The 13,243-nt window shown below is 45.6% G+C and overlaps 1 protein-coding gene across 6 annotated transcripts in view; it reads left to right on the forward strand.

The window, feature by feature from the left end:
- The window catches only part of CDC14B (cell division cycle 14B), a 2,772,169-nt gene that overhangs the window by 1,532,916 nt on the left and 1,226,010 nt on the right, over positions 1 to 13,243 (forward strand). The window lies entirely within an intron of this gene.

A 13,243-nucleotide genomic window follows, 5' to 3' on the forward strand; every position in this document is an offset into this window, starting at 1 on the left:
TAGCCCTGGTGATTGTTTTACTTCTGCATTTGTTGCAGTTTAGTTTATAGTCAAATGTATCATTTGATCTGCTGATTTCGTTTTCCTTCATTCCTCAACAGTTGGGTTTGGATCTGATCTGACTCTGCTGCTTCTTCCTGCTTGTGGAACCCTAAAACTCTTGACCTCCTCTCTTATCCATAATTCCCTAGTCACCTAACATACCTCAGGTCTTGTTTGCCTCCTTGGAGTATGGACACGGTCACTGTATGCTGTCGCACACAGCAATTTTGCTGTGCGTTGTAACTTATAAATTTAAAACTTCATAGCTTTATAATATTATAATTTTCTATCAGTTCCTCCCGTCCTATATTATTATTAAGATTTCTGCCCCCTTTCCTATTTCAAATTGTTTCTATATACTTGTGTATATCTTGAATACCATTGTTGGTATTCCCCTTTGTTGTACTATTTAGTACTCCTTTTTTTACCATAGCTGGTATTTTTTTCTAATCTTCCTTCTGTTAAAAAAAAAATATATATATATGTATTTTTCCTATTAATCATTTTTCATGTTTAATCCTTTGAATTCTTAGATCATGTCTGATAAGCCGCCTTGTTTCAAAAATATGTGGCCATAAAATTCTGGTGTTTGATGCTCATTCAAAGCGTGTCTGTTTAGGCCCAGCTCAACTTGATTCGAATTGTGATATTTGTAAGGTCTTCAGTCCTAGAGCCTTGAGTGATGGGGGAAAAAAAAGCTAATTTTAAGAGGTTTGCTCCCCTTTAAATCTGCTTCAGCATCCTCTGGGGCTCAAACCCACAAAAACAGCTGATAAGAGTGGGAAATCCCTTTATATAGAATCGATAAAACATTACCTGGATCTGATGACTTTCTCGGTTGCTGTATCTGAACTTCCCAGTAAAGTGGCTAAAGTTTTGGATCCAACCTCTTCAGATCCGAATTCTCAGCTGGAAAAATCCCGTTGAATCTGATCACTGCATCTGGTTCTCTATCATCACTCTTCTTGGCTCCCTTCCTCTTTTTCGGAGTAATTACTGAGACACCACTCCAAACCATCATCTGCAGCATCCTGTATACAACCTTCCAAGAGGCTGACTGAAGCCGATGTGGACAAGATGATGAGAAAATTCCTTTTGACACATTCGTCTGGGGGTTCTTCCAGCTATGACCCCATCAGGTTCAGAGACCCTTGTCAGAACTACTCACCTGTTATTGGCTCCTTCTGCAATCCAACTATTGGTTTTGAAGACATCTGATCCAAAGATTCTGGAGTCTGCATCGGATCCGAAGATACTGGTATTGTCAGATCTGGTGGCATCTCCGAGTTGTCTGGCACAGAGTACTTCAGAGCCAGATGAGACTCCAATCTGTAGCGTCAATGCAGGATCCAGGGTGTTGGAGTTGACTCTGAAGCTGTTTGCAGCCATTTTTGCCAAGTCGAGCTTTAGTGCTAGATAGATTTGCACCATCTCCCTTCTCAAGTAATCTGTCTTTGGGGTAGAGGGAGCCTTTGGCCTGTAAGCATCTCTTAGAGCCGTCTGCCTCCTTTTCTGAGGCATTCTGTGTTTGAGGTTGTGAAGAGAGCCTTCTCTGTTCCTAGAGTTCAGACTTCTGCCCCCTCTTTGACTCTGAGTACCCAACTCCATTAGACTCTACGTCTAGAGCCTCAGCCAGCTGTGCCATTGAGACAGCCAGCCCAAGCTAGTCTCCAGAACAACCAACAGGGTATACTAATCTCTTCTGACACTTCTGTGGATCATCCCACTGAAAAAGTTCCCAGGAACAGAAAGTATAAATGGAGGCACTTGAACTCTCCACAAGTCTGTTACAGAAGATATGTTCTTTGATGAGGGAGAATGGTCCCCAAGGTCACCACCCGAAAACATCTCATTTGGAGACATCTTAGAACTCCTAAAGCAGAGGGTTGGTTGGTCCCCTGACAACCTTTCCCAAGAGGAGTCTGTATTCCTGGAGACTTTCAGAGCTGACCTGTCTACCTCATGGGTGACTCCACCCATCGAAGTGCTCATTGATTTGGTCTCTCGACTGGCATGGAAGGAGGCCAGATGTTTGGAAATAAAATCAGCAGAGAGAATGGGGCATTTGGAGGCTGAAGAAAATGAGACTGCAGCTGGAGAAACAAATGGAATGAGAGCAGCAGAAAGAATGATATGTTCTTTGATGAGGGAGAATGGTCCCCAAGGTCACCACCCGAAAACATCTCATTTGGAGACATCTTAGAACTCCTAAAGCAGAGGGTTGGTTGGTCCCCTGACAACCTTTCCCAAGAGGAGTCTGTATTCCTGGAGACTTTCAGAGCTGACCTGTCTACCTCATGGGTGACTCCACCCATCGAAGTGCTCATTGATTTGGTCTCTCGACTGGCATGGAAGGAGGCCAGATGTTTGGAAATAAAATCAGCAGAGAGAATGGGGCATTTGGAGGCTGAAGAAAATGAGACTGCAGCTGGAGAAACAAATGGAATGAGAGCAGCAGAAAGAATGAGACGTCTGGAAGCTGAAGAAAATGAGAGGCAGGGACAACATGAAAAGGAAATGCTGACTCTTTGCCAGAGGTATGGAGGTAATTGGGAAAGGAAATCACCGAACCCCAGAAGCAATAAAGATCAGTAAATTTCTTTCACAATTTACAGAGGGTGATAATTTTAATAGTTTTATTCATATGTTTGAAAGGGTATCTAAACAGTATAATGTTGACCCAAAGACTCTGGGTGTGGTTCCTGACCTCCTTACTCAATGGTAAAGCTGTAACTGCTGTTTCTAAATTGTCTTATACTGATTGTTTAAATTATAATACAGTTAAAAATTGTTTGTGTTTCAAGTTAACACTTGAAGCTTATAGAAAAAAGTTTTGTGAGCATAGACGCAAGGCAGATGTGTGTGTGAATATATTGCTGAACTAAGCACTTATTTTCATAGGTGGGTGAGTGGGTGTCAGGTCACCACTTTTGAAAGGCTGGCAGACCTTTTGGTGAGGGAACAAGCCCCTAGCACTTTGCCTGAGGAGATGAGAATCTGGTTGGCATATAGAGAATGCAATACCACAGATGAGTTGGGGGAAAAGGGAGACTTATACATAGCAAGTAGGGGATTATTGCACAGGAAAGGGATACGCAGTGCTGCTCATGGATCTAAGGGAACCCATGGTGGGCAGCCTAAACCGCCCCAACAGTCAACCAGTAACAGGGGAAGCCACTAGTTCAGGTGCACGGCCAGGATCAATGGTTAAATGTTATAAATGCAACCAGTGGGGCCATGTAGCATATAGATGTCCAAGGAGGCAAGGTGGGGAACAAAAGGCGGGAGAGCTAGTAAGTGGGAATTACAGAATGCCAGCAGTAAGTTATCTGGAGACCGCAAGGGTACCAAACTACAGCAAGAGGTTATATCCTATCTTAGTAGATGGGAAACAGGCCACTGCTGAGAGAGAGAGAGCCTCTGACCTAACTATTGTGAAGACTGCAATGGTTAGAGGAGCACTATTTGCTTGGACAGTCTACTCCAGTCAGAGCTTTAGGAAGGACCCCATTCCAAATACCTTTGGCTAGGGCTCACCTTAACTGGGAAGGTGGAAAAGGAAGCAAGCAAGTAGGTGTGTTTGAGGGTATCCCCGCAGATGTCCTGATGGGGAATGATTTTGATAATCCATTACTTTATGTGCATGCAGTTACATGCAGTCAGGCTTGGAGACAAGCATGTTGGTCTGGTAGCCTGCGAAGGACCCAGACAAGACCGCATGCTTGAAGCCAGGACTGGTGAGGTGGCTACTTCTGGGAGGGAGCTACCCTGTAGCAGTGATACTGAAGATGAGCCACAGCTGCTTGTGGGTCTGATGTTCTCTCGGACAGAGTGGCTGCAAGGGCAGAGGTGAGTAGTAGTACCCAGCCTGACAGTGAGGCACTGCTGTCAGAGGATGCCAGACTTCCTGTGTAAGGGGAGCTGGGAAGGGTTACAAAGACAGCTGTCAGACCCTGCATTACAAGGCTTGAGGGAGGTGGCCAGGGAGGCACCTTATTGTCAGGGAAAAGAGGAGTCTGTATACTGGGACAAAAGGTTACTGGACAAGAGTGTGGACCCCTGAAGGAGTGCTAGAGGGTGAGAGAGAGAATACAGCAGTTGGTAGTGTCCAGAGCTTACCATCTGGCATTTCTAGCTATACCCCATGACATTCCCTTTGCAGGTCATATGGGCATAAAGTGTACAAAGATTTTTTTCAGAACCTTTATTGACCTGGCATTTCCAGGGATGTAACATGGTACTGCAGGACCTGTGAGCAGTGCCAGAAGATAGGCAGGGCAGGAGACGAGGTGAAAGCTCCTTTGATGCCTTTGCCTGTAATTGAGGAGCTGTTTCAGAGGGTAGCTATGGATATTGTGGGGCCTCTGAGTACCCCAAGATGTCCTATTCCTATGCTACAGTATTCTAGTTGTGGGATTTCCTGCCCTCAGGCACCTTGTACGTTGGCTTCTATACAAATACTTCAGCTTGGCTATTGCAGCGTGCGTGGGATGTCAGAAGTGAGGCCATAAACCAGGGGCCTTAAATGTTACGTCTGCACGCACAATCCTCAGAACTTTTCAGCTGCAGACTGACGCATCATGTGATCGCTTCTTCTCAGAGGTTGCATCTAAAAGCTAAGTAACCCATTGGGTTTCTGTCTTTCCTTACATAGCTGATTGTTATTGCTTAGGCTTGGTTGTTGTAGCAATTTTTAGCTGATGTTGGGTAAAAAGGGTAAATGCTAATGCGGGCATCAGATACTCCATAAAAACACCCATGATAGGTGTTTTTTTGCTTAGGCTGGGAGCATGACCATTCTGCCTCCTCCATTTGTCAGTCATTTGTGCCGAAGACCCTACACAGCCATCTGGCCGCATTAGACCTTTACCTAGAAAATCAGCACATTAAGCAGTTAGCCCTAAGAATGGATCCCACATTGGAGGCCACATCTGAACCTCCACGTAAGAAGGCCAAGATTCCTAGTCCTTTCTTGCCTACCAGTTCATTACCGGACGCCTCGGCAACTGCCGATTTAGGAGCTGAGGGGCACCTGGTGGATCAGTCGACTTCAAAGATGACCTTTTGGGAAGCCGTTGCTCAGCTGACCGGCATGTCCTTGGAGCTTACCCAGACACTGACTACTGTCAATGTCGAGGGGGAACCTGATTCTGTGCGTTACCTCCGACCAGTGTCCAGACTTCTGAAGCAGTTGCTTCAAAACCTGACTCAAGGCCGATTCCAACTTCCACCCTGACCAAAAAGAAACAGAAAACCAAGCATGCCTCCTCCACTGCAGAAGGCCCATCAGATTTGCAGTCCTTCACTTCTTCCATCATGCAGGCCTTTGTTCGCCTCAGCCTCTTAACCCCCTCCCATGACCTCTCTGGTTAGGGAGGAAGAGCATGATTCTTCCTTTTTATCCTCAGAGGACTCTATATCATATACCTCCCAGATTGCATCTCCCAAGGAGGAGTATTCTCCTGATGAGGAATCTGTTGAATGGGATTCTCCCCCTGCGGATATTACCTTTGGTGAGACCATCACCAAGATGAAAGATTATTTCAAATGGGATACCTCACAAATGACTTGACACCCAAAAGAGGTACTTTGAGTTCCTTCAAGTAGAATCCCCTTCCCCTTCTGCTGTTCCTCCAGTTCTGTCTGTTTACTTGGATGCCTTTAATTCAGCATCTAAGTCCCCAGACTCACAGCCACCTGCCCCCAAGCGCCCAGACCGCTTCTACAAGGTGCCAGATAAGCAAACATTCTTAGTTAAACCACCGTTGGCAGACCTAACAGTGATTGCTGCCTTCCCTTATAAGCAATCCAGACTGCTTCCTTCCACCTCTTTCCTACCCACTGATAAAGACAGCAGATCTATGGATAGGATTGGCAAGAATGTATACACCTCCTCCACATTGGCTTTCAGAGCCATTAATTATCTGACCCACATGACTAAGTATGCTCTGGACTTGGTGTCTCAAGCCTCCTCCATGCTGGCTTCTATCCCTGACAGCCCCATTAAGGCTGACATACCCTCCAAAACTGTCCCTAGCTCGGCAAGTAGCAAGCAATCGATTAGATGCAGCTATGATGCTGCAGAAGCATCTGCCCGCTGTGCTGCATCTGCTTCTGTCCTCAGGAGATACTCCTGGCTAAGACTTCAGAATCTCCCAGAAGACTTCAAGTCCAAGATCTTGGATGCCCTCCTGGATCACAATTTCCTTTTTGAGAAACAATCTGCAGATCTCTTCAAGAACCTGCAAGAAAAAGTAAGGAATTGCAGGACATTAAACATTTACTGGTGTCCCCCCATTCCCAAGTATTGTAGAAACTACCCTGCTAAGACCACCTTTGTAAGGCGTAACCCTCCACAGATGGGTGCTTCCTCTTCCAGGTCTAGAAGAGGGGCAAGAAGACCTACCACATCCAGACCTAATGCACCACATCCTCAGCCCAGACAATCCTTTCAGGACAGAGGAGGTCCCAACAATGTGTGATTCCCTTTCCCACCTTATACTTTCTGCACGCCTTCCCCACTGCCTCCCTTTCTGGCAAACTGTCATCACAGACTAATAGGGTATTATCCATTATCCAAAAAGGATATTTCCTCTCCTGGAAAGAAAAAACACTCAGGAAAGGCATCCCATATCCCCCCAAAAAACAGCTACATCTCCTTCCACAAGTTTTGTCAGACCTGCTGAAGCTAAGTACCATAGAACCTATTCCCTCGGGACAGGAAGGAAAGAGTTTCTACTCCCGTTCCTTCCTGCTCCCTAAAAAAGACAGCCCCTGAAGACTCATCTTAGACCTCTCCTTCCTAAATCTTCACCTTCAGGTACCCACCTTCAAAATGCTGTCACTTCCCACCCTGCTACCTCTTATTCCGGCCAAAGTCTTTATGGCCACCTTGAACCTAAAAGAGGCCTACCTACACATACCCATCAGGACTTCCCACAGAAGATTCCTGTGTTTCTCTGGGCCCTCCTCTCATTTCCAATTTACTGCTTGGCCCTTTGGTTTGTCCACTGCCCCCCGAGTGTTTACAAGGTGCCTAGCCCCAGCCATTGCCTTCTGTAGAACTCAAGGAATCCAGATTTACCCCTATCTGGACAACATCCTAATACTGGCAGAGTCACAAAATACCCCCTCAAAGCATCTGCACTTCATCATGTCCCTTCTGCAGAATCTGGGGTTCACCCTCAACCTCCCAAAGTCCTCGTTGAACCCAAACAAGGACAAGATTTTTCTAGGTTACAGAATCAGAACTGACAAAATGAAGGCCTTCACCCACAGGACAAGGTACTATCCCTGATAACCCACTTCAAGGACAATCCTACACTCTCAGAAAGTAACTGCAAGGCAATTCCTTCATCTCCTGGGCTTAATGGCAGCAACCATCCCTATGCTACCACTGGCCAGAATGCACTTGTGCAAGCTACAGTGGTACCTCAAAAAAACATTTGGTCCCAGCACCTGAATCACTTAGAACAAGTTGTTCCCCTTCTTCCCAGTCTAAAGACAGAAATCAGCTGGTGGCACCAACAAGTCCAGCTAAACCCGGGACTTCCACTACTGCCTATCACCCCATCCCAAATAATGCATACAGATGCCTCAGATTTAGGTTGGGGTGTGACACTGGCATCTTACAGGGTTCAGGCAAACTGGCACCCTTCTCTAAAGGCCAAACACATCAGTGTCAGAGAAATGACAGCAGTCTTCCTAGCTCTAAAGACCTTTACTCCTGTACTTCTCTCAGGAATCTTCTGATAGTGACCGACGACACTACTGTAATGTAGTACCTCAACAAACAGGGAGAAAACAAAGGCTTATCAGCTGTGCAGACTAACCCTGCTGATAAGAGATCTAGCCTCTCGCCACAGCTTGTCCCTGCAGGCAAGCTATATCCCCTTGCAGGACAACAAGCAGATCTCCTAAGCAGGACATCCTCTCCACAACACGAATGGATGCTGAACAGGACTGTCTTCCTAGATATAGTCCACTAGTGGGGGCACTCCTCAAATAGACCTGTTCACCTCCCCCCAGAACAGGCAACTGCAGACCTTCTACTCAGACCTAATCCCTTCTAGCATGGAGAGTAGATGCTTTAAACATCTCTTGGGAGGGGAAGTTTCTGTATGCCTCCCCCCCCCCCTTTCCCAATGATTCAGAAAGTCCTCCTGAAAATCAAGGACGACAAACCAAAAATCTTGTTAGTGACTCCCTACTGGCCAAGGCAAGACTGGTTCCCCGTACTTCTCATTCTAGCCAAGGGCAATCACTACAAGTTATTACCCTACAAGGTGGACCTCCTGACCCAAGAAAAATGAACTCTCCTCCACCCACACTTGCAGATGTTATCCCTGACATTGTGGGTGATAAACTTTTGATCCCTTTCAGACACCACTAATCAGAGGACGTGCTTTCAGTCCTGAGGGAGGCCAGGAAACCTACAACAAGAAAATCTTACCTAGCTAAATGGGAAGGATTGTCTGAGTGGTGTCTGGACAAGGGCAAGGCCCCGTTCATCGCTAATACCCCCCTGGTTCTTGCGTATGTGTGTCATTTGATAGAGTGGACCTTCCTACTCCTCAGTGAAAGTACACCTTTCTGCTATTTCAGCCTGCTTGCCTCTTGATTCACCCTTGCTAGCCAGACTCAACGTGAAACTCTTCCTTAAAGGGGTGCTACACATGAGACCCGCCCCAAAGAAACCTATCCCTCTGCCCTGGGACCTTAACTGCATCCTCAGAAACGTACCCAACACCCTTTTGAACTGGCTGAGACATCTTCCCTACAAATTTGTACATGGAAAACAGTCTTTCTAGTGGCTATCACTTCAGCCGGAAGAGTTTCAGAGTTGCAAGCCTTAATGTCCGGTTTTCCCTACACTACCTTCCACAAGGGACAGGGTCACCCTGAGAACAAATCCCTCCTTTATGCCCAAGGCGGTCAATGACATGTCTCTTAACCAATCTAGCCATTTTCCCACTTTCTTTCCCTCTCCCACTAATGAAGTAGAGAGGATACTACACTCCCTGGATGTGCACAGACAATTAAGATTTTACCTGGACAAAACCAAATCCATTAGGAAATCACAGCAACTCTGTTTCCTTCCACCCTAGAGCTCTGTTCAAGGCGGTCTCCAAACAAACCATCTCATCCTGGATCAGGAAAGCCATTTGTCTATGCTACTCTCTCCACAGAACCCCCCCCCCCAGTGGGAGGCAAGGCCCAGTCTACAAGAGCAGTGGCCACCTCCAAGTCTTTCATAAAAGGTCTAGACATGGCATCCATTATGGAAGCAGCGACATGGTCCACTATCCACACTTCTGCCAAACATTTCAAACTTGACCAAGTCTCCAACGCTCATGCAGGATTCACCAGGGCAATCCTACAGGGCTTTGTAGAATCCTCTTCAGCATCCGCTACCCCATCATCCATCTAAGCTGTGGTACTCTCCCACAACTAGAATACTGCAACATAGGAATAGAAGGGCATAGAATAGTTGTGTAAAATCTTACCATAACCATATATGTGCTTCTCTTCCATGTTGCAGTATTCCTTCCCATCCACCATTTCCCCCTCTTCATTCTCCTTTATCCTCCACTATAACCTGGACCTATCTATGATACAGAATGACCCCAGCGTCCCATACCTGACATTTCTGGCTTTTCCACCTGCTGGGCCTCCTACTCTACCTGCTGGCCTTCAAGTCCTGAGGATTGTGAGTGCAGACGTCACATTTAAGGCCCCTCGTTTATGGCCTCATGTCTGACAATCCCATGCACGCTGAAGCTTTTGTATAGGAGCCGACGTACGAGTCACCTGAGGGCAGGAAATCCCACAACTAGAATACTGCAACATGAAAGAGACTGGCATCTATGGTTATAGTGAGATTTGCGCAACTATTCTTTCCACAGGGAAGAAGTGTATCCTAGTGGTAGTAGATATGCTACCAGATACCCTGAGGCAGTGGTCCTGTCCTCCATTGAGGCCGAAAAGGTGGCAAATGCTTTGTTAGAGATTTTCAGCAGGGTAGGTTTCCCAAAAGAAATACTGATTGACAGAGGTGCCAGTTTTATGTCACACCTGCTGGCTTGTCTGTGGAAGCACTGTGGAGTGAAGCACCTAAAGACTACCCTGTACCATCCCCAGGCTAATGAGCTGGTGGAGAGGTTAATCTCTACATAAAGACCATGCTACTGGCATTTGCAAACTAGTTTGAGGGACTGGGACAAATATTTGCTACATCTTTTTGCTTACAGAGAGGTGCCCCAAGAATCCACAGGTTTTTCATCTTTTGAGTTGATGTATGGGCATATGGTAAGGGGACCTCTAGATCTGATTCAAGATGAGTGGGACGGTGAGTGTTTATCCCACAAGGAGTCTGTTGTGGCATATGTTGTAAACCTCAGGACAAGGCTCAGTAAACTCAAGGACTTGACCCCATATCTCTCAACTGCACAGATATTCGCAGAATGTCCAGTTTTTTGCCTCATATTTTTGGTGTGTTCCTCCTAAAATCTGTACCTTTCTGGCAAATAGCTGAGGATTGAAGCCATTAAATAATGACCGCTATTTGAGTTTGACTCAACATCCTTCAGAAAATTCATGCTAATGCAAAACATATTATTCAATCAACTTTCTAAGTTTGTAGGAGCAACTTTTAAAATCTGTCTGTATTTGAATCCCCTATCATTTAGGCTTTGTCCAGATTTTTTGCTTGAGAGGTATGCTTGGCCCATGAGAACCTGGCAGAAGCCCAGCAGCAGAAACATGTAAATGCTTGAGCCAGAGTATGCTTGGGTCAGCAGGTCCATGTTCTCATTCCTGTCAGACACAAGATGCAGGTAGCTTGAGAGGGACCCTTCAAAGTGGTAAGGAAGTCTAGTGATGTTAACTACATGGTAGAATTGCTAGGCATGAGATAGGGGCACAAACTGTACCATGTTAACATGATGAAACCTTACCATGATAGGGAGGCTGTGGTGCTAAGTATTTGCAGTAGAAGGCAGGAGGAGTCTGAAGGGGGATCTATGGCTACAAGGGAGCCAGCCAGCAGAATCCCAAGTTACTGTGATGGAGCCTATGGTTGCGAGTGCATGATATAACAGTGCAGCACTGTACTGGGGTCAGAAGTCCAAAGGCAAATGGGCTATCAAGACAGAGTATGGAGTAATTTGCTCCCAGATAGGCTCATCCTTCTCAAGCGACATTTCTCAAGGGTCACTTGAAGAACTAGCTTGAGTCTTCGAGGGGGGAAGAATGGTGATAAAGGGGGGATACTGCCAGCAAAGCTATCTGGAATTTTGTAAATAAGTATTTGTCGTTTGTGACTATAAATATGATTTATGTAAGTTGCTTGTGTTAGAAATGTATTAGAACTCTGTCGTGTGTATCAAACTGCTGGTATTTAAGTGTGCTGAAAAGGTTTTTGTATAGTGCTGTTTGAAATGTAACCACAGTGTGCCCTACAGGAATAGAACAGAAATGTACCTGCACTAGTGTAACTGTTTAAATGTAAATAACAGTGGAAACTGGAATACAGGAGGTTAACTTCAGAAAAATAGTTGAAATTAAATTACTTTATGGCAGTGCAATAAAATATGGTATATTTCTGTTTTCTTTGCAGCTACAGAAACCGTCTGTGCTGAAAAGCTACCTGTTATTGTTTTCAGAGTGAAGTAATTACTACCTCTGAAAGTGTGAAGGGATGCAATTGTTTTATGACTTGCAGCATCCCCCAAGGATCTGAAGTCTGTGTATTTTCACAGGAGGATGCTAAATACTGCCAGCTTCCAGCAGTGTGTGTGTGGGGGGGGGGTGTTATCTGGGATAGTCAGATGACAAGAAATTGTCATTCTGCAAACTATCCCAGCAATAATATTTGAGATGTTAATTTGAGAACTCTCTGAGAGAAGGCAGTGCATGCTGTATTCTGTCTAGGACCTGAGAACAACAGGAACCATTCACCACATATCTGACTTGTTTTAATGAAGTAAGTTATTAGGGAATAGTAATTATCTTAGATATAGTCAGGAATATAGCAAAGCTTAGTTTAGATATATATTTTTTATTTGAGACTGTCCTGAAATGTTGTTTTAACATTTCCTGTTATTTTGAACTCTGATGTCACTGTGAATATGTACTGAATATTTTCTTGTTCTTTTATTATTTAATATATTTTAAGCTTTCTTTGTGGCTGATCTGTCTAGAGATAGGTTCATAGGTAGGTACTAGGCTATCGGCCCAAGGGCCTACGTAAGCCTAGCCAGCAAGGTTCCATGGCTTATGCCACCCAAGAAAGTTATTTTCCTGTGCCACTGTCGAGCAGAGACACAGAAGTGATCCCCAGGGTGTATTTCCTATTTCCCATCCACTCATCAAGATTTTTCTTGAAGAGTCCTAATGAAGAACGTTGCTTGACATGTATGGGTAGTTTGTTCGAGTATAGGAAGTCTCTGGGACAGGAATCTATCCCTCCAGCGTGTCCTGTTTATTGTGGTGACAATGATGTTCATCGTGTTACCCTGCTGCAGTTATCACACTTAGGTTATCCTGTCATCAGGTGGTCCCGCAGTCGGCCAGAATTCCAAAGTCTTGGTCCAGCGTCGGTTGCTGTCGCTTCTTCCCTGACGTCAGTGCGCCAAGGGTATATATAATACATCCGGCGCCATTTTCGTCAGTCTTTCTTGCCGCGCGGTGCCCGAAGCAGAAGCAGTTCGCAAGTGCCTGTCGGCCGACTCCTGAGATTTTCGAAGTCGAATTTCAGATCCAAAGTCTTCAATAAAGCTAAGTACCCCATTGGGGAAACTTTTCTTGCCTCAGACCGATGTCAGAAAAAGTTAACAATTGTATTTCTTGTGGGAAGCAAATACCTCAAGTATTTTCGTTCTTACTGCATTCCTTGCCTAGGCCCAGACCACAACGTCACTGGTTGTCGTTTTTGTGCTAGGTTCAATAAGCGTACTATAAAAAGATGCTTTGATTTCGCACGACACTACGGTAGAAAAGTTAACTACACTATGCTGTCGGAGCAACCGACTACCGGCATGCACAAAAAACGCAAGGATAAGGACAGGCAGCCTAGACCCAAGCCAGACTCCGAGGCCTCGGCTGGTCCGGCCTCCGGTTCACAGGTCTTCAGTGAGGCTCCGATGCAGCCCCTGACTACCGCAGATCTGGAACCCAAGACCGCTGCAGAGCTTTTGGCAGA

Source organism: Protopterus annectens, chromosome 17.part0, assembly GCF_019279795.1.
Source record: "Protopterus annectens isolate FY-2018-M chromosome 17.part0, PAN1.0, whole genome shotgun sequence".
In the NCBI taxonomy this organism is placed as follows: domain Eukaryota; kingdom Metazoa; phylum Chordata; order Ceratodontiformes; family Protopteridae; genus Protopterus; species Protopterus annectens.